The 19,644-nt window shown below is 35.4% G+C and overlaps 1 long non-coding RNA gene across 2 annotated transcripts in view; it reads right to left on the reverse strand.

Annotated features, from left to right (window-relative positions):
- Nucleotides 1-19,355, reverse strand: part of LOC115301690 — a 48,130-nt gene extending 28,775 nt beyond the window's left edge. For both annotated transcript variants that reach the window (XR_003913243.1, XR_003913244.1), the window contains exons 1-2: nucleotides 19,169-19,355; nucleotides 17,120-17,167 (exon numbers count right to left, since the gene is read on the reverse strand). This is a non-coding gene — a long non-coding RNA (uncharacterized LOC115301690). The remainder of the gene's footprint in view (nucleotides 1-17,119; nucleotides 17,168-19,168) is intronic.
- Nucleotides 19,356-19,644: the final 289 nt, after the last annotated feature.

The raw sequence follows: 19,644 nt of genomic DNA on the forward strand, positions 1-19,644 counted from the left end.
AAATAATTCTAAAATTTGTATGGAGCCACAAAAGACCCTAAACAGCCAAAGCTATCTTGAAAAAGAACAAAACTGGAGGTATCATGATCTCAGATTTCAAGCTATACTTCAAAGCTGAGTAATTAAAACAATGTGGTATTGGCACAAAAATAGACACATAGATCAATAGAACAGAGAGTCCAGAAATAAACCCATGCATGTATGGTTAATTAATTTATGTCAAAGGAGGCAGGAATATACCAAGGGAAAAAAGAAGTCTCTTCAACAAATGGTATTGGGAAAACTAGACAACTACATGCAAAAGAATGAAACTGGACCACTTTCTTATATCATACACAAAAATAAATTCAAAATAGAATACAGATGTAAATATAAAAACCTGAAACCATAAAATTGCTAAAAGAAAACATAAGCCACACTCTCTTTGACATCAACTGTAGAAACATTTTTCCAAAGTTTTTAAATAGTAGCTTGGAATATTAATTATTTGTTTTATATGTTACAAATATTTTCTCAAACTCTGTGGCTGATGTTTTCACTCTTTAAGGTATGTTTTCATGAACAGACATTTTTAAAATATAGGCAAATTTATTAAACCTTTATTTTATTATGTTGTTCATGTCTTTTTCAAGAAATCTTCTCATGCCTGAAGAAACAAATTTATTTTCTATATTATCTCCTAAATGTTTCATAGCTTTGTCTCTCATCTATATGCCTTTAATGCACCTAGAACTGATTTTAGTGTAGAGTGTGATATAGAGTTCCATTTTTACTTTGTTACTTCCATATGTGTAGTTGTACACATATGTACAACTCTCAGTCGGGGTGGGGGGTGAATTGGGCCTCCTAGAAGACATCTGAACGTCTGGAGACAATTATGTATGTCACAATAGGAAAGAGGGTGCTTCTGGCATGAAGTGGGTAGACATCAGAGATGCTAACAAAATTTTTTTTCAATTCACTGACACCCCCCAACATCAAAGAATTATACTATCCCATTATTAACAGTGTTGATATTGAGAAACTTTGGATTAGTTTATCCCAGGGGTTATAAACAACACCCAGTTACTTCTCCATTCCATTCATATCAATTGAGGATTGGGTAATGTTCTATTCCTCAGCATGGATCACTGCCAATCTCATAGCAGAGGGGAAAGGGAGTGCAGTCATGGCATATATGCAGTGGTTCTCCCAGAGCAGTCACATAGCTCTTCCTCTCAAATTTTTCTGGACAAAATCAGTGGTCTCAGTTTCAGTCTAAGGTGCTACAAAATAGGGCAAATTAAACCCAAACTAAATATAAAAAGATAAGATAAGAATGAAACAGAAATTGGTCAAACAATATAAAAAATACATCAAGTGAAAAGCTATAGTTTGGAAAGATCAATAAAACTGATAAATCTATAGAAGAAGACACAAATTATTAACATCAACAATGAAAGTGGGAAAAATCATCATAGATCCTAAAGAAATTAACAGGACAGCAAACTAATATTATGAACAATTTCATGTCGATAATTTCAATAACAAAGTGGGCAAACTCCCTGAAATTCCAAGTGTGATATAACAATAAATTTCGAGAGTCTGAATAGCTCTAGATCTCCTCAAAAGTTAATTAGCAACCTTTTACAAAGAAACCTCCAGGCTTAGATAGCTTTAGAGATGAATTCTGTCAAACATTTAGGGATGAAAGAACACCAACCATTCCAACCATAGAAAAGTAGGTAAAACTTTCCAACACACTGTATAAGGCTGGTATTACTCTGATACTGAGACCAGAAAAAGATATTATAAAAACTCAAAATTAAAGGCCAATATAATTTATGAATATAAACACAAATATCCTTAACATAATATTAGCAAATAATTAGTAATAATTTCCTTCCATTCCAGTTAATACTTAGTTCACCAACAGTTGTAACTAAGATAAAGGTTGTAGAGGGGGATTTTACTTGTGCCTTTTTTACTTGTGCTTTTACTGATAGTTGTAACTAAGAGAAAATTAGTAGAGGGGGATTTTACTTGTGCTTGTGGAGGCTTCTGTAGATTTAGCTCTAAGATGATGACAGGCACTGACCTAAAAATAGTAAAACAAGGGCCAACCATCATAATGTAGCTGGTTTAAGTGTAGCATAAACCTTGTAAATTTGACTCCTCCTCTTGCATTTGTCTTCCTTACAGTCAATGTATACCCCAAATCTCTTGAGATCTCATATACTACAGATGAAATTGATAGGTAATTAAATAGTAGCAGTGACTCTTTTAAAAAAATATTTACCAAACACATAGACTGGCCATGTATTGTGCTAAGAAATGAAAATGCAACATGACCTAGCTAGACATAAGTCTTGGATTTCATAAACTCATAGGACAAATTAATTTAAATATCTAGCATATATTCTATGAAGCTCTCTGAAACAGCCGGCACTGCATCTACTGGCCAGGCCAATGCAACTTTTTGATGGTGTTTTAATGAGAACTAGAAAAAGGAAGAAGCCTTAGAAGATACCATAGTGAAGTGATTTTCATATTTGCATATCAGGTTAGGCACATCTCAAGATGTCTTATTATCTCCAGCATCACCCCCAAATTTCAAAGCAAAATAAAACACAATAAATAAACAAACAATGAAATCCCCCCAAAACTCTGCCAAGTCGCCTATTTAGGAGGCTAGGAAATATTTGTTATAATATCAAACAAAAGGTATCTTTACAATTTCTGGACAATGCAATTCCAGAAAGCTTGGAATATCTACCTTAAGATTTCTATTTCCTTCTACATAAACTTCCATGGACATAATGCATTATTTCCTATTCATCTGAGATTCTTCCATTCATCTGAGATTTCCTAGCAGCAAGAGTGTGAATACGGCCGAGGTATCAAGATAATTTCCTGCTTTAGCTGGTTGCAGATTTATCTTTCAAAATTAAATATATTTTAAGAAGGGAGGAAGAAAAATAAAAAGAAAAATGATCCCGGTTTTAAGTAAAATGCTCACTAATCCTCTAAGTATTTTTATCTTTTCTAATTGGTTATTGAACACTATTTTGCAAACTGTATGCCTCCTATTATCTTCCATAAGAGCTGAGATTCTGCATACACTTGCTTTAAATTTTTGAGCCTATAAATATTTTTATCACTTCAAGGTTATGCTAATTAAATGTGTCACCAATTTTAACTGTTGTATTTGTGTTGTCATACTGACTTTTTATGGCCTTTGCTTGAGTAAAATGGTTTTTCTGGAATTTCTGAATTTTAAATTTATAAAACTTTAAATTAATAAACCTATAAAGCTGTAAGTTTATAAAATAAAGTTCCTATTATAAAAAGAATTATAAAATTGGCAGAAAAGATACATTAAAAATATATTATTACCAGTTGTAACTTGTCTTTGTGAATCAGGATTTTCTTGCTTCTCTGCCACCAAATAAAGAAATAAGTCAGATGCTAATCTGTTATTTACATCCTCTAATATTAAATCTTCATATCAACAAATGGTTTAATTTTTCTCCATAATTAATTTTAAAATGTGATGAATTTAATTCATATAGTAAATTTATATTAGTAAAAAGCTCTTTCCTTCCATTTTATGAAAGGATTATATATTTATTGGGAAAAGGATTCTACTTAAAACCACAACCTATATTATATACTGTATCTAGCTTAGCTTTTATTTTCAGTGCTTGGATATCTGAAAAGCTTTGTGTGTGTCAGGGTGGAATATTTGAAGAACTATAATTATTACTTAATGTTGCTAATGAGGTTACAATGGAGATATTGTCTTTTTAATTGGAATGCAAAATCAAATTGAAAAACTATAATAATATTTTTCTGTATTATATCTGTAAAAAATATATAACACAATTCTTGTCTATTTGGAAATTATACCAATCAAAGGTTGACATTCATTCACTTTAGAAGGTTTGAAGAAATCATGCTAAATTTGGGTGACAAAAAGTCTAAATTCTTTATTTTAAATCCAAATTCTTTGCATATAAATCTTTATTATGAAACCAGATGAAAAGTGTTTTCTTCTTTATTTTTTTTAAGGTTTATTTATTTTGAGGGAGAGTGAGTGTTGCAGGGGGAGGGGCAGAGAGACAAAGGAGAGAGAGAATCCCAAGCAGTCTTTGCTCTGTGAGCATAGAGCCTGAAGCAGGGCTCCATCTCAAGAACTTGCGAGATCATGACCCGAGCCAAAATGAAAAGAGTCAGACATTCAACCAACTGAGCCTCCCAGGAGCACCTGAAAGTTTATTTTATTTTATTAAAAATTTTTTAATGTTTACTTATTTTTAAGAGGCAGACACAGAACATGAGTGAGGGAGAACACACACACACACACACACACACACACACACACACACACACACACAGAATCTGAAGTAGGCTCCAGGCTCCAAGCTGTCAGCATAGAGCCTGACATGGGGCTTGAACTTACAAACAGTGAGATCATGACCTGAGCCGAAGCTGGATGCTTAACTGACTGAGCCACCCACATGCCCCTTAAAGTTTATTTTAATTTAATATTAAGAGTCCTAAACATATTGGCTGAAATCCCAGGCAGGTAACATAATGACTGAAATGGTCCAGTATAAGTGTAAATGATGGGAGCCAGGGCACGGCCCCACATCTTTGTCCCACCTAAAGGGACAATTGCTATTTAGCTTTGGCCAATAATTGCTACATGGAAATGTGGGGCCAGAGTTACCAGAATACGTGCGTGATATTTCAAAATGACACTGAAAAACATATATATTTTTTTACAACATGAAATCTATTTACTTTTAATTTTTTTTAAGGTTTATTCATTTTTGAGAGAGTGTGTGTGTGAGCAGAGGAGGGCAGAGAGAGAAGGAGACAGAACTTGAAGTAGACTCCAGGCTCTGAGCTGTCAGCACAGAGTCCTACATGGGGCTTGAACCTACCAATCATGAGATCATGATCTGAGCCAAAGACGGACACTTATCGACTGAGTCACTCAGGCACCTCCAAATCTATTTACTTTTAAATGTTGGCTCACAAATGGAAATACAGTTCTGGCAAAATAAAACAAGGCAGTCAGTCTATAACCTCTCAATTATATAAATCAAGCTCAATGATTCAAATTTCAAAATTAATTTTGCATGAATCACAGGGACACATGTAAGTCTGTATTACCAAAAAATATACTCACTGTTTAAAACCACGTAAAGATTTCAGGCTCACACATAATATGTAAAGCCACTTAAACCTTTATATTTTCTTTGAAAATACATATTTCAGTACATTCTATTCTTCTTCCTTTGGCTACCAGTAATAAGTTAAAAATGTACAAGTGAATATTCTCCCCAAAAGTAACAGATTTAAACTTAATTTAACGATTTAAAGTCCTTAGAAAATAAAGAGGCATTTCCTTGACTTCTTAATCATACTTCATAGTGTTTTCAAATTACTTTTACAGAAAGTCAGAAACATAAGGATTCTTAAAAATAATTTAATAAAATCCTTTATGTTTTGGATAAGATGCAGAAAGGGGAAGTGCTTGTCCAGTTTTTACAGATTGTTAACAGCAGAACTAGAAATTCTTTTTTAAAAATTAAAAAAAAATTTTAATGTTTTTTATTTATTTTTGAGCCAGTGCGAGCCGGGGAGGGCCAGAGAGGGAGGGAGACACAATCCGAAGCAGGCTCCAGGCTGTGAGCTAGCTGTCAGCACAGAGCCTGACGTGGATCTTGAACCCACGAACCGTGAGATCATGACCTGAGCTGAACTCGGAGACTTAACTGACTGAGTCACCCAGGCGTCCAAAAATCCTTTCAAAGAGCATAAAGTTAGCAAGTAGCATCTAATATTCCAAATTGAAAATGTGAGTAGACTGAAGTACAGAGAGTATGTGACGAAAAACAGCACATGCAGTAAATTCAAATATAAAACTGGTGTAGATGCACACACACCTGGGTCAAGTTTACTAGGAGGTCTAACTAAATAAGCTAAGTTTTAATTTTAGTGGACAATCACTAATATCTTTGTGGTTGATGAAAATGTTTCTAAGTTGTTAACTTAGGAAAGAATTCTGGATGGGTGCCATTTGTGAGCATCTGGGGAATTTCAAAAAGACTTGTGGCAATGGACAGAGCTGGTGTGCTGACCTTCAGTGGTAATTAAACTTAGTATCTGTCATTTATCTCTGTTTTGCAAATAATCTGGAAACTCAAGAGTTTTCTCATTTGACAGAAAAATAGGAATTTAGTGGGCAGTTCAATATATAAAAGGTTTTAGAAACTAAAAGATGAGAACTCTGCTTCTAACTGTCAGAAGAGCTGACAGGATTCAGACAGATTCCAGCAGGGAATGATGGCATTTTCTATCAGAACCACAGAGCTGCTTCAGAGACCAGGACTGGATATTAATGTAGCCAGTATGAATTTGCTGCACATACTAAGTAGCATGCATGCTTCCTTTGTCCCAAAACAAACCAAATACCCGCCACGTAGAGTTGTACAAAATTATATTCATCGTATTTAACGGAAAGAGCTCTTTTCCTTCCTAGGGATATCTAAGGATCTGGAGGGCATATAGTTGCTACCTGTCCAGAAGCTGGGGGCATGAGGATGTGGGCTGGTCTCTATGTTGTGGCAGTCATTGTCTCCTTACGTACCATGACGATGTTACTGCAGTTCATCTTCTGCTGTATGCTGGACACTGATCCGCTGACAGTCTCAATAAGCTTGCCACGGTTACACCACCCATTGACTGCAGGCTCAGCTGCCGAGACCTATATACTGCCCTGTAGGCTGCAATGCTGAATGGTTAGTCTTTCACAGCATCACTTAGTCATTCTCCAATACGAGAGCTGCATGCAAGAGGACTCTGACATTTTGTAACTCTTTCTGTATCTCAGAGTCACTTTCCCCTTCTCAACTTTCAATACCAACATTTCTCTTCTTCTTTTGAATGCGTCTCTCTTGCCTTAAAAATTCTTGGGTGTTCCAGGGTGCATGGGTGGCCCAGTCAGTTGAGCATTGGACTTCACTTAGGTCATGATTCCGCAGTTCACGAGTTCAAGTCTCATGTCGGGCTCTCTGTCAGCATGGAGCCTGCTTCAGAATCTCTGTCCCCCTTTCTCTCTGCCCCTTCCCAACTTGTGCTCTCTCTCTCTCTCTCTCTCTCTCTCAAAAATAAAAAAATAATAAAAGGAAAACCTCTTGGGTGTTCCTTCTCCAGTTACCTAACAAAACAATTGTTGTATTAGAGACTTGAAACACAGAAACCTTTACATCACCCCACTTAAGGCAGAAACTTCAGATTCAGAATAGTAAGCCTTTGCTATCTTCTGATAGGAAAAATATCTCATTGTTCAAGTATCCTATCTTCCAAGGTGATACAAAGCAGATAATAGCCCAATAAACTCCTAACACACAAATTCAGGTAAAGGAGTTCAGTTTCATTTAAGATAGAACTAACTTTACAGCTTGTCAGTAAAAATGCTTCAAACACATGAGATGATTGAGTGATGGGTGAGTTGTAAGGTTGTGTTAATAGAATAAGCAATTGCAATCTTTGAAATTAGGGAAATATGGAGTCACATCTTGGCTCAAAGGTTTAGTTGAAACATAAAAATTATAGTCTGGGACTGTATGGGGGGGTGGAGCAGAGAGCAAGAAATAAACCTCAATATTAAATTGAAATATTTATTACCTAGCTGTGGGGATATCTCAAATCTTTCTCCAGCTAACAACATCTGAATAAACATGCCACCATGGAATATTTGAAGTACGAAAACGGGGAGCAAGCCTGGTGTTTCATAAACATATACTAACTAAGCCAATTTATGGATAAAATTCAGTTGTCAGGATACATGGAATACATTAAACTTTTATTTTTCTATGCTGTTTTTTCTTAAGTTTCCTGCAAGTCTATTAGAAAAACTCCAATTTTTCCTTAGTTTAAGGGGCAAAATGTCTTGTGAGACCAAAGCCTAGGCATAAAGGAAATCTGAGTGTTCAAGAAGTTGAGCCTGGTGGTAGTTCCATTCATTTTGGGTTAGCACTGTAAGAAGAACCAATGGAACAAAGAGGTGAAAATGCAGAATGAGAAAGTTTGGAACACTTTAATGTGTGTTTTTTTTTTTTTGGAGAAAGAGAGAGAGAAAGAGAGAGAGAGAGACAGCATGAGCAGGGGAGGGTCAGAGAAAGGAGTCACAGGATCTGAAGACAGGCTCCAGGCTCTGAGCTAGCTGTCAGCACAGAGCCTGATGCAGGGCTCAAACCCACGAACTGTGAGATCATGACCCGAGCTGAAGTCGGATGCTTAACTGACTGAGCCACACAGGTGCCCCTGGAACACTTTAAATATTTATCCCTCAACACCATAGGATTTTCTCTCATGTGGAATAGTAGGGCTTCAGGAAAATGGAGGATATAGCGTGTCACTTTGTAGGCTCTGAAATATACTATTGATATGGATATTGATAATTCTGTCAATCTAAAAGAGAATCTTCCCATCTACTTCCTGATGTTTATCCTCCTTCTCTATCTTCCTTCTCAGGTACCAATAAACAAACTTCCCTAAATTATAATTAAGAAAGAAAGTGTTGTTGTATTCTGGTCATTAGGAAGTTATAACTATAACCCTCTGGCTTCTCATGCTTTCCACAATGTATGACAAGAATAGTTAACATTGTGCTGGGACAACTGGATTTCCACAAGTAAAAGAATGAAGTTGGAAACCTACTTCACATCATATACAAAATTAACTCAAAATGAATCAGTGACATAAATATAAGACATAAGATGATAAAACTCTTAAAAAAAGACATCTTCATGACTTCAAATTTTGCAATTGATTCTCAGATATGACACCATAAGCAGAAGCAAGAATATTAAAAATAGGTAAATTGGATTTCATCAAAATTGAAACCTTTTGCATATCAAAGGACAGTATTAATAAACTGAAAAGACAATTTATAAAATGAGAAAGAAAATTTGTAAATAATATATGTGGTAAGTGACTAATGTGCAGAATATATGAAGAACACCTACAACTCCTACAACAAAAAATAAAAATATTCAAAAGATTTGAACAGACATTTTTTCAAAGACAATAAAATAAAGATAATAAGCATAATATGCATAAAGATAATAAAGCATAATATGCATAATATGCATATCTATGATATGCATAATTTCTGAAAGAAAATGTAATATACTTTTTCTTAAATAGTATTTTGTTAGGTATTAAAAGCTAAATAAAAACATTGTGTATGGGGAGTGTATCTGTTTGTATAGTATTCTTTGCTCTATCACTGTAGAATATCAACATAAATATGATAATTATGCTCTCATTCAGCATATAGGCTATATACTTTATGTTCAGTAAGCAAATGCTTATTATATTTCTGGTACAATGTTTTTGAGGTTCATTCACATTGTAGCATGTGTAAGTACTTCATTTCTCTTTATGCTTAAATAATATTCCACTGTGGAATGGTATACAGTATATATTACATGACTATACCACATTTTGTTATCCCTTCATTAGTTGACGATTTGGGTTGCTTCTACTTTTTGGCTGTTGTGAATAATGCTCCTATTAGAACTCATGTAAAGGTATTTAAAATCTGTTTTCTTTTGGATAAGTACATATCTATGAGTGGGATATCTGGGTCATATGTGAATTCTATGTTTAGCTTTTTGAGGAACACAACAACAGGGTAGCTAAAATTCACTTGTGTAGCAGAGTACTGACAGAAACGAGCCACAGAAATAGACCTTCAGAAATATGAAAGGTTCTTCCTGGGTCTTCAGCTGAATACTAATCAGCAGATGCACTGGAGGATACTACCTCAGGAAACTAGTAACAGTGCCTGGTGCTCACACAGAGCTGGGACTAGTTCCTGCTCCTTCTACCTGGAATGGAAAACCTCATAATTCACTGTGCATCAACCAGAGTATTAAGAGGGTTTTGCTTCAGTTGTAAGATAAGATTAGCCCTAGATTAGATGGTAATTTGGTCCCGCCTCATAAAGCAAGTCTAAAATATTGGATGCTTCCAATAACTACATTCAAGGACAGAGCTCAAGAATATTGGAAGAAACACAAATATACCCAGCATACAACAAGGTAAAATTAATAATGCTTGACATCTCATAAAAATTACCAGGCATGCAGAAAAGCAGGACAGTATGATTATATTGAAAAGAAAAAAATAATCATATCAGAAATGACACATACAACAATCAATAAACAAAAATATTAAAATAATAATTGTAACTGTCTTCCATATGTTCCAGAATCTTAGGATTTATTCAACATATTAAGTGGATACTTGGAAAATATTTAAAAAAGATCTAAACTTGATTTCTAGGGATTAAAACTATAATGTCTGAAATGGGAAGCCTACTAAAATCTTACTTGATACATATATGTGGGAAATTCTACATATAGCGACCTTAAGTCTGACTTGAACCAACAAAATGGAGAGTCTTGGCCCCTCAATCAAATTCTGGACCTGAGTCAATTTACAAATCCAAGAAGGGGGATTTGAGAAAGGACCCTACTATGTTATACATTTTTTAAATTATAAAATTTGTATATTGTGTGACAATGAACTTGTACTCATGGAATTCAGCTGACATGATACACTGTGAATTGCCCTTTTGAAAACTCAGTCATGGTACCAGGTAGGTGGCAATCCCCTAGGCTGTGGTCCATGCTCCAAATCAGACTTAACATATGGTTCTCTTTCTCCCACAATCAGGATTTATAGATCCTTAAGTTGTAAATCCAAGGGCTGAAAATGGGAGTGGCTCCTTTCATTATCGCTTTTGGTCTAGAGGTCTTATTTCCAAAGCAAAGAATGCATCCACAGGACAACACAATAAAGATTCCACTGAGCTAGAAATTGGGGATGCCATATAGCCACTTTGGGCTCCTCAAGCCTCTGAAATTACAAGATGAGAAAGGAGTTGCTGTACTGGCTGCAGTGATTGATCCTGGCTATTATGGAAAATTGGGTGCTGTTATACAGTGAGGGTCAAGAGGATTTTTCTGAAATAGAGGAGAAGCCCCTAGGAAATCCCCCTAGGGCATCTCTTGAAATTCTCATGTCCTTTGATTAAAGTCAGTGGAAAACTACAACAATTCAATTTAGGTAGGATTTCTAATAGCCCAGATCCTTCAGGAATTAAGATTTGGGTCTTTCCACTTGGCAAAGACCCAAAACCAGGTGAGGTGCTTGCTGAGGGCAAACAGAATATTGAAAAGGTAGTGGGAGAAGGAAATGAAAGTTATGGAAGAAAAGAAATACTAGCTGTGATGATGTGACCATTTGCAGAATGAAGACTATAATCATTACAAGTATTTATTTTGATGTAAATGTTTATATTATGTATATGTATTAAATACTTTAATTACCTCTCACCCTCATATTACATAAGATGTGTTAATAACAGTTACTATTAGATTTCCATATTTAATTTACTGGATATCACAGGAGGAGTGGAAATATCATCCTAAGATTTTGATTAAAAACAATTTTTTAATGTTTACTTTTGAGAGAGAGAGAGAGAGAGCACGCGAGCAAGGGAGGAGCAGAGAGAGTGGGAGACACAGAATCCGAAGTAGGCTCTAGGCTCCTAGCTGTCAGCACAGAGTCCCACACGGGGCTCAAACTCATGACTTGAGCTGAAGTTTGACGGTTAAACTGACTGAGCCATCCAGGCACCCCTAAAGATTTTGTATCCTCTCCTGGGGAAAGGGTTAGAGGGATAGCATGTTTTTAGTCTTATAGGGGATAGATAGTTCATTCTGCTATATCATTATTTTCAATATGCTATGATTTTGATAGTGTATTTATTTGGTGATTAAAAACGGTTTAAGAAGCTGCGTATGGTGTCAAGGTGAAAAGGAGTGAGCTGTGATGGCTTTGTGATATGTCAATTTAGCTTGAACTACATTTCTCAGAATTCCTTGCCTAGTATGTTTCTTTCTAGTTAGGGTAGTCTACAAGGAATATTCTTTTGTGAGAGTTGTAAGACAGAGGAAGCAGCAGCCACTTTGCAGCATGTACACAACTTCTCCTAGTTATTCAGTCGAGCACTAGTCTAGGGCTTGATGTGAAAGCATTGTGGAGATGTAATTAAAGTTCCAATTTTCAGTTAACCAAAAGGAAGATTACCATAGATGGGCCTCATTTAATCAGGTTGTAGCTATCAAAGCAACTAGGTCTTTGAAAATCAGAGACTGCGATTGCTCTCCCTTTTCCCTATATTTTTCCTTTCTGAGTGACCATCTGTGGACTTTCGACTTGTTTAGTCAGAGCCCATGACTGTGTGAGCCATTTCCCTTAGTATCACTATTACTGTGTGTGTGTGTGTGTGTGTGTGTGTGTGTGTGTGTATAAAATAAAACATTTTAAAATATATATTCTGCTGGTCTGCCTCTCTGGTTGAAGCTTGCCTGATAGAGAATTAAGAGAGATTTAAGTAATATATGAACTAGTTATAATGTATTTTTTGGGTAGATATTTAAACAAAATGTAAAAAGCGGTATGAGACCATTGAAAAAATTTCAACACAGATAGCTACTTGATAGTATTCAGGAGTTTTTGTCAATTATTTTCAATAAAATAACGGTATTTTGGATATTTTTAAAGCTATGTTTTCAGAATAAAAATGTGATGATAGAATTTGCTTCAAAGTCACCCTGAGAAAGAGGTGAAATGAAACTAGACTGATTAGGAGTTTACAGTTTTGAAGGTGGGTCCATTATACTATGCCATCTCCTTTTGAATACTTATGAAATTTACATTATAAGAATGGAAGTTTAAGAAAAAAACATTTTTCTTAAAGCCCTCAATTTGACCTCGAGAAGAAAATGCTAGGTAAAGGCACATTACACATTTACTAATTTTTCTACCTTCACTACAGACATTAGATAGAACTGGTATACCAGCCTCTTTTTCTCTCGTTCTCTCTTACAGACATCTCTTCTTTCTACATCATATGTACATAAATATCCATATGTAAAATGTAGGTTTTTTTAATAAGTAAGTTCTATGCATTCTCAATTACATGAAATAAACATGAAAAAAATAATTTAGAATTATATGAAGTCAGTTAGATACTTCTGACCTACCAAAGAAATGTTTACAGAGTGAAACCAAAAGATTAAATAGCAAGGCAGAATCTGGCAAGGTAGAGTATGGTAATGATTTTTTTTTATATACAAGGAAATCAATTTCTTCTTGTACTTATAAATACATGTAACATTATTATAAGACAAATGGAACTTTTTATTACTTACCCTATACTAAACAGTGGAAATAGAAAACAACATTAGAAAGAAGCCTTGACCAGAGACGTTAAAAGCTTGTCTGGAAGTCAAGAAGGACTAAGCACCTGGGGGGCTCAGTCGTTGGAGCGGCCGACTTCGGCTCAGGTCACGATCTTGCGGTTCCTGAGTTCGAGCCCTGCCTTGGGCTCTGTGCTGACAGCTCAGAGCCTGGAGCCTGCTTCAGATTCTGTGTCTCCCTCTCTCTTTGACCCTCCCCTGTTCATGCTCTGTTTCTCTCTGTCTGAATAACAAATAAATTAAAAAAAAAAACCATAAAAAAAGGACTAAGACTTATTTGGACAGTAGGAAATAAACACAGAGAAAATCTAAATAATCCATAATGTAAGCAATTCCCTGATGCAGTTTGTGGGTAAATGGCTTATCCTTTGAAGATGGATTTCATTATATTTATAATGTCTCATTTATTATTTCTTCAATTCACTTCATCTTGCTACATACAGTACTTCCTAAGAATCATTCCATCAAAGTGATTGTGTCCATGTTAAAAGGTGAAAAAGTAAAATTTTAAATTCTATCCTACTACTTTCCACCTCTGTTCTTGATCTGGTCTTAGCAATAGCTAAGAAAAGCCTAGGTAGGGAATTAAAACATTATGAAGAGTAGAGGATATAGTGACATACCAATTTATTACACTACAGTGCATTCGAAGGGTGAACTATGATAAACATTCCTATTACACTTGCAGAGATTGCCATATAAAAGAATCTGATGAATAGAAAGATTTTATGGTTTATAATTAGCAGGCTAAAACAAAAAGTCAAATCTCTTGAGTATTATGAAGGTGACCATATAATTTACTGTTCAAATTGGGACAATTTTGAAGGCATTGATAATTGCTCTGGGGCCTATGGCCTAAGCCAGGACCAGAGCAAATGGAGACTCAAGATCATTCCAGGCATTATCAGAATAAAATATGTGTAGATGAAGATATTTTATGGATGTAACAGGTAAGTAATTTCAACTTAGCTGATATAACATATGAATACTAGTTAACTATGGCTTCCTTAATCTACTTTTGAAGTTCTTGTTTTTCTTAATTTTTTCTCTATGTTTATCATTCTATCCTCTTTATCATTTGCTGTTTTCACCCCAGAAATTTTTAAAAGATGAAACAGTCACATTTTGAATTGTGGTCCTAGTAAAATATCTTTATAGATTTCAATGGATGATTGCTTTAAAAGGCAAAAACATAGAGAATAAATATATCTGATATATTCTTTACAGTTGCAAATTGTTTTCCTTGGTATATTATTTTCCATTGTGCCTAAAGCACATCTTCATAATGTGTATTATTAACAGATTTAAAGCTACATGTTAATGCACATAGTATGTACTTTGAGGTTGACAATTTTCTTTGGAAGATTCTATGAATGGTCATAAACATATTGAGATAGAAATTTGTTTTCAGAGATGTAAAAAACATCTACCAACTCTCCCATTTTATAGATTAAGAAACTGAAGATCAGAGCAGGCAAATGAGTTAGTCTAGGCCACAAAGTTAGTAGGTAGAAGAGCCAGAACCAGATTATCAGTTCAAGCTTCCTTTTTAAAAACTTTTTATTTTGAAATAATTTAAAGAGTTGCAAAGATAAAAATTCGCCTATAGCCCTCATGCAGCTTCTCCTAATGTTTACCTTTTACATACCCATGTACCAATTATCAGAAGATTCTTTTTATTGTACTGAGTAAAGTGTGAGTTCAGATTTATTGTCTTTAAGGTAAGGGCCGAAAGATGTATTTTATAACGTTTAGAAAAATGCTAGGAAAATTATTGATCTATTACAAACCAAGGAAATATACTCCATGCCAAAAATTTTAGGATTCGTTCTAACATTAACATATCTCTTTATCTACTGGGATGACATAACTGCAACTGGAATATTAAGGCTTGGGGACTTTTTGGGAAAATGCTAATAACACATTTATGTTTCCATATAAATTAGGATGAGCTTTCATATGCTGTTTCATAAACATATTCACCAACTGTGAATTTATATGATTAAATACATAAACATAAAAGCTGTTTGAATTTTTAAGATAAGTTTAATAAATCATTTTCTAAGAAGTGCAATCTTAGATAAGTATTTCTAATCAATATGTCTATTTATAGAACTTGTTATACAACCTCAAGATTAGGTGGTAAACTCTTCTGGTATATACTTGTTCCTATTTTCTTTGTGCTGCATTGGATGAAAAAATAATCTGAATATGTACATTGATTCTTCAAAAAAAAGCCCAAATTATTCAATCTTCTTACAACCAATGGGTACAATATTTGGACTGTGAAGATTATAAAATCTTAGATTTTCTTAGTATCTTAAGCTTCCCAATTCTTTCATATTTATTTGATCGTTCCAAACATACCATGCACTAACAGTCTTCTCATTTTCCTTTTCCTGACATTTATGTAACAAACTGTTATTGCCCAACCCATATTTCCTTGCCCTACCCTTTCAGAGCACACTGGCCTGATTTTCCACAAAGGTGGGGGATGTGTCCACAGCAGGGTGTTAATTCTCTAGCATTTCCAGCCTGTGTAAGGGCCGAACAGATTCCAGCTGCCAGAGAAAGTCCTCAGAAAAAGATGCAGCTCTGGCAATTGGAAGACTGGCCAGCAATTACTGAATTAATAATGTACCCTAGGAAAAGACCTCCACCAATGACTGAAGGGAGTTAGTGCATATATATCTGAGTTTTCTCACATTTTGAGTGTGCTAATTCTGAAGCTACTGTTTTAAATGGTTTCCTAGGAATCCCAGTGAGATTAAGCTCTGTTTGCTCACAATGTAACTTGCTTGGGCAATTCACCCTTCATTGCCTTCCTTCCATTCCCTGTCTCACTTCCCCAAATCCCTACTGTTTCCTGAAATCACTTTTAAAATACACTATTTGCACTTGAATCCTTAACTCAGGATCTGATTTTAGTAGAACACAAACTCAGAAAAGTTTCCCAAAGCATATACTAAAAAGATACTCATGGAGAGGGAATATTTATGTTCTGTAGTTAATAGGATTTATTGTAGGAAAGGCAGGAGGATGGAAATAAATGGGTTTAAGAATACTTGTGGACATCAACTATCTGTGTTTTCTCTAGTGAGCCAATCATTACTATTGAAAATAGATTATCTTATGTCCATATTACTCAGACCAAAACTTAGAAAGAAAAAGAACCCCTACTGAAAGCCAATAAAGACTAGGGATTTTGTTCTTCACATTAATATCATTTTCTATCAGATTTGCTTATTTTCATAACTAATCAGCTAATTAAGCAAGCAAAAGCATACATGTTCTCTTGTATCTTATGGTGTTAGAGAATATTATTAAATTTGCAGTGCCATTGCTTGGTTAATTAAAAAAATAAAATATTTCTTTTCAGAGAATTAAAAGGTCAAATTTTTCTATCATATTTTTCAAAAAGTTCATTCAAACAGTTTATTTGTAGCCTTAGAGGTACAGCATACTATAAAGTGGGAGCTGTTTTTTTAAAATTTCCTCAGTTTTATTGGCTGGTAAAAAATGCAGGGCAAGAGATAAAATGTTTATGCCTGTTTAATCAGAATGGTAGAGGTATATATTGTGAAATGGAGAAGTATACTTAAAAAAAATACAACAGAGAATGAAGGCTAGAATGTACTCTCTGATAACCTTCATCAATCAAATCATGATCACAGCTAACTGACCCTTCAATGTCTAAGCAGGTCTTGGGATGGTCTATGTAATTCCTGGCATATCATAGTTAAATAAATTATTGGTAAGCATGCTATCCACAATTAAAATCATACCTTCTGCTCCTATGTCTCATGGAATGGTGGGAAATATTTAAATATTAACTGTGAAGAAGGAAATAAGAAAAGGGTCAAATAAATAAGAATACAGTGTCATGACTCTCAGTAAGCTTATCAGGCAATTTAACTTAGCTCACTTTCAATTTAACTTACATATGGCAACGACAGATATTTTCTAAAATGTTTAAACATATTTTACTTATTTTTAGAAATTTGTTAACATCAGTTTCCAATTCTCAGTCTTTTCCAAAATCATAACTACATTATGCTGAATACTTTGTCCAAGCTTTAATACAATATAGCTTTGACCTATTTTCATTTTTTAGTTATCTTTGTCCCCTATCTTTTACTGTTTTGAAACATTATAGTAGCAAATCCGAGCCCTTTTCCAATTTTTTATTTAAAAACATCCTTGCATATTTTTGGTACACTTCACAGAACACATTGATTACACAATGTCTGGCATCAGCTTTTTCTATCTTGTCTATCACATACTTATTCCAAGCCCTGATTTTCCTTCAGTACTGCTCTTTTTGTTGTTATTGTTGTTGTTTTAAATCCGATTTCGTGTATAAATACTCTTTATTTTGGGCATAAAGGCTATATCATGGTTTTCTATTACATCATATAGCAGATAAAAATTCTGGACTTTTAAATGTTCATAGACTTTTACCAGTTATATACTAACTTACCTGCTTTCCCTTTCTTTGAGGTTTCAGCATTTCTTCTTCTCTGACTTGAGGCAAAGTGTTTTTCATACTCCAGATAAACTTTTATTCCCAAACTAAATGTTATTTTTTTCCTTGTTCAGCAGACTATCATCTATCTTTCATCACTTAAAAAGCACCAGAAATCCCAATGCCTCCTAGATGTTCCTTGCAATAAAAGAGGAGGGTTAGGATTCTTTTTCCTTTCCCTCCTCTATCAGGAATTAAATTTTATTCTATTCGCTTTGGTTAATGCCTCAGATATGCAGGTATTCTTGGTTAGGATATCATAGAATTACAGTGAAGTTCTTTATTATGCTAGCTTTTACTAAAGGCATCTTTCAGGTTGAAGTGCTATAGTGAAAAGTACAAGGAAGGAGCATCTTTGTTCTAGAAATGTAGTATGTTCATACCTTTTCACATCTTCCAATACATTATCTCATTTTACTCATAAGACGTATGGGAAGTAGAGTTACAGTCCCTGCTTTAAGTGGGAAGGAACTGACGCTCTAGTGTTCTGCAATATTCCAAGAGGACAGACTTTGAAATCAGGAAGACCTGAGTTTGAATTATTGCAAGAATGTTTATACCTGTGCGACTCTAAATTATTAATGTCTTTAAACCTAAACTGCCTCCTAGAATAGGTACAGTAATAACTATATGATACACTGCAGGTAAAGAGCATCGCATGTAAAATGACTGCTTGGCACAAGGAAAGCAATAAACAGCCAACATGTTAATTTGCCCAAGACACTTTTAGAACATGACTGCAAGGACTTGAAACCAAGATTTCGGGCTCCGGAGCCGACGTGTTTCCATTATCCTTAATTCCTAGCACGCTGATTAATTAAACTAACTTGATAGATGACCTTGAGCAAAACACTTCACTGAAATCAGTTTACTACTCTGTAAACTTAGTCTTTTCAGATTTTCAGTCTATTGCAGCTCTGTTACATTTTTTCTGTAGCATTGTACGCTTGATGTTCAGATTCCTTACGTATCCAAGATATGTATAATCATAATCTGTGCACATTGCAATGAGTTTCATTCCTATATTCATACTTAGTTCAATAATTAGTTTTGTGTACACTCAGCTGTTGCCTGTCTTTAGTCCGCCTATCAGCGCCTCGTGAAGGGAAGACCCATACCTAGCTTTTTTATTTATATCCTGGCTTGCTCCCGAAAGGATTAAAGGCAGCGAGCGACACTATAAGTTCCCTAACGATGTTACAAGGTGCTACTAATAAGTACTCTTTTGATGAAATCACCCGGTAGAAAACCGCCGATGAGTTGAGATGATGTTTTGTACCTAACTCTTAGAAATAAAAAACTAAGGTACCTAGCTAGAAGTCCTGGAAGCATATAGTTAAGGTTCTTTCTTCAGCCTTGACGCTGTCTCACCCGTTGTCAACGGTCACTCGAATGCCCTTCTCAGACAAGCCAAAATTGTCGCCGCTCCAGTCCCGGCTTGACTGAGATCCCACCCCGCCCCTTCATTCCCTCTCATACCCAAGTTTCCTGATTGGGAAGGGGCCTGAAGAGCCTTTTTCACATTCCCATTTTATTGGCTGGCACGGCTGTCAGTAATCTCTCCTTCCCGCCTTCTAGCCTAGCGGGTTTCTTGGACCCCTTGGTTTCTGCGACAAGCCGCTTAGGTTTGCCTGAGCGGTGTTGCCGGGGACCCGCGACCTTTCACCCCTCCCTTCCCACAGGAGCGCACCAGCCCCCGTCCCCTCCCCCGCCGCCGGCGCGCGCCCCCCGCGCACGCGCCTAGCCCGCGCGCACACGCGCACACATACTCAGCCTTCCCCCCCC

The sequence above is a fragment of the Suricata suricatta genome, chromosome 9 (genome assembly GCF_006229205.1).
Source record: "Suricata suricatta isolate VVHF042 chromosome 9, meerkat_22Aug2017_6uvM2_HiC, whole genome shotgun sequence".
Taxonomy (NCBI): domain Eukaryota; kingdom Metazoa; phylum Chordata; class Mammalia; order Carnivora; family Herpestidae; genus Suricata; species Suricata suricatta.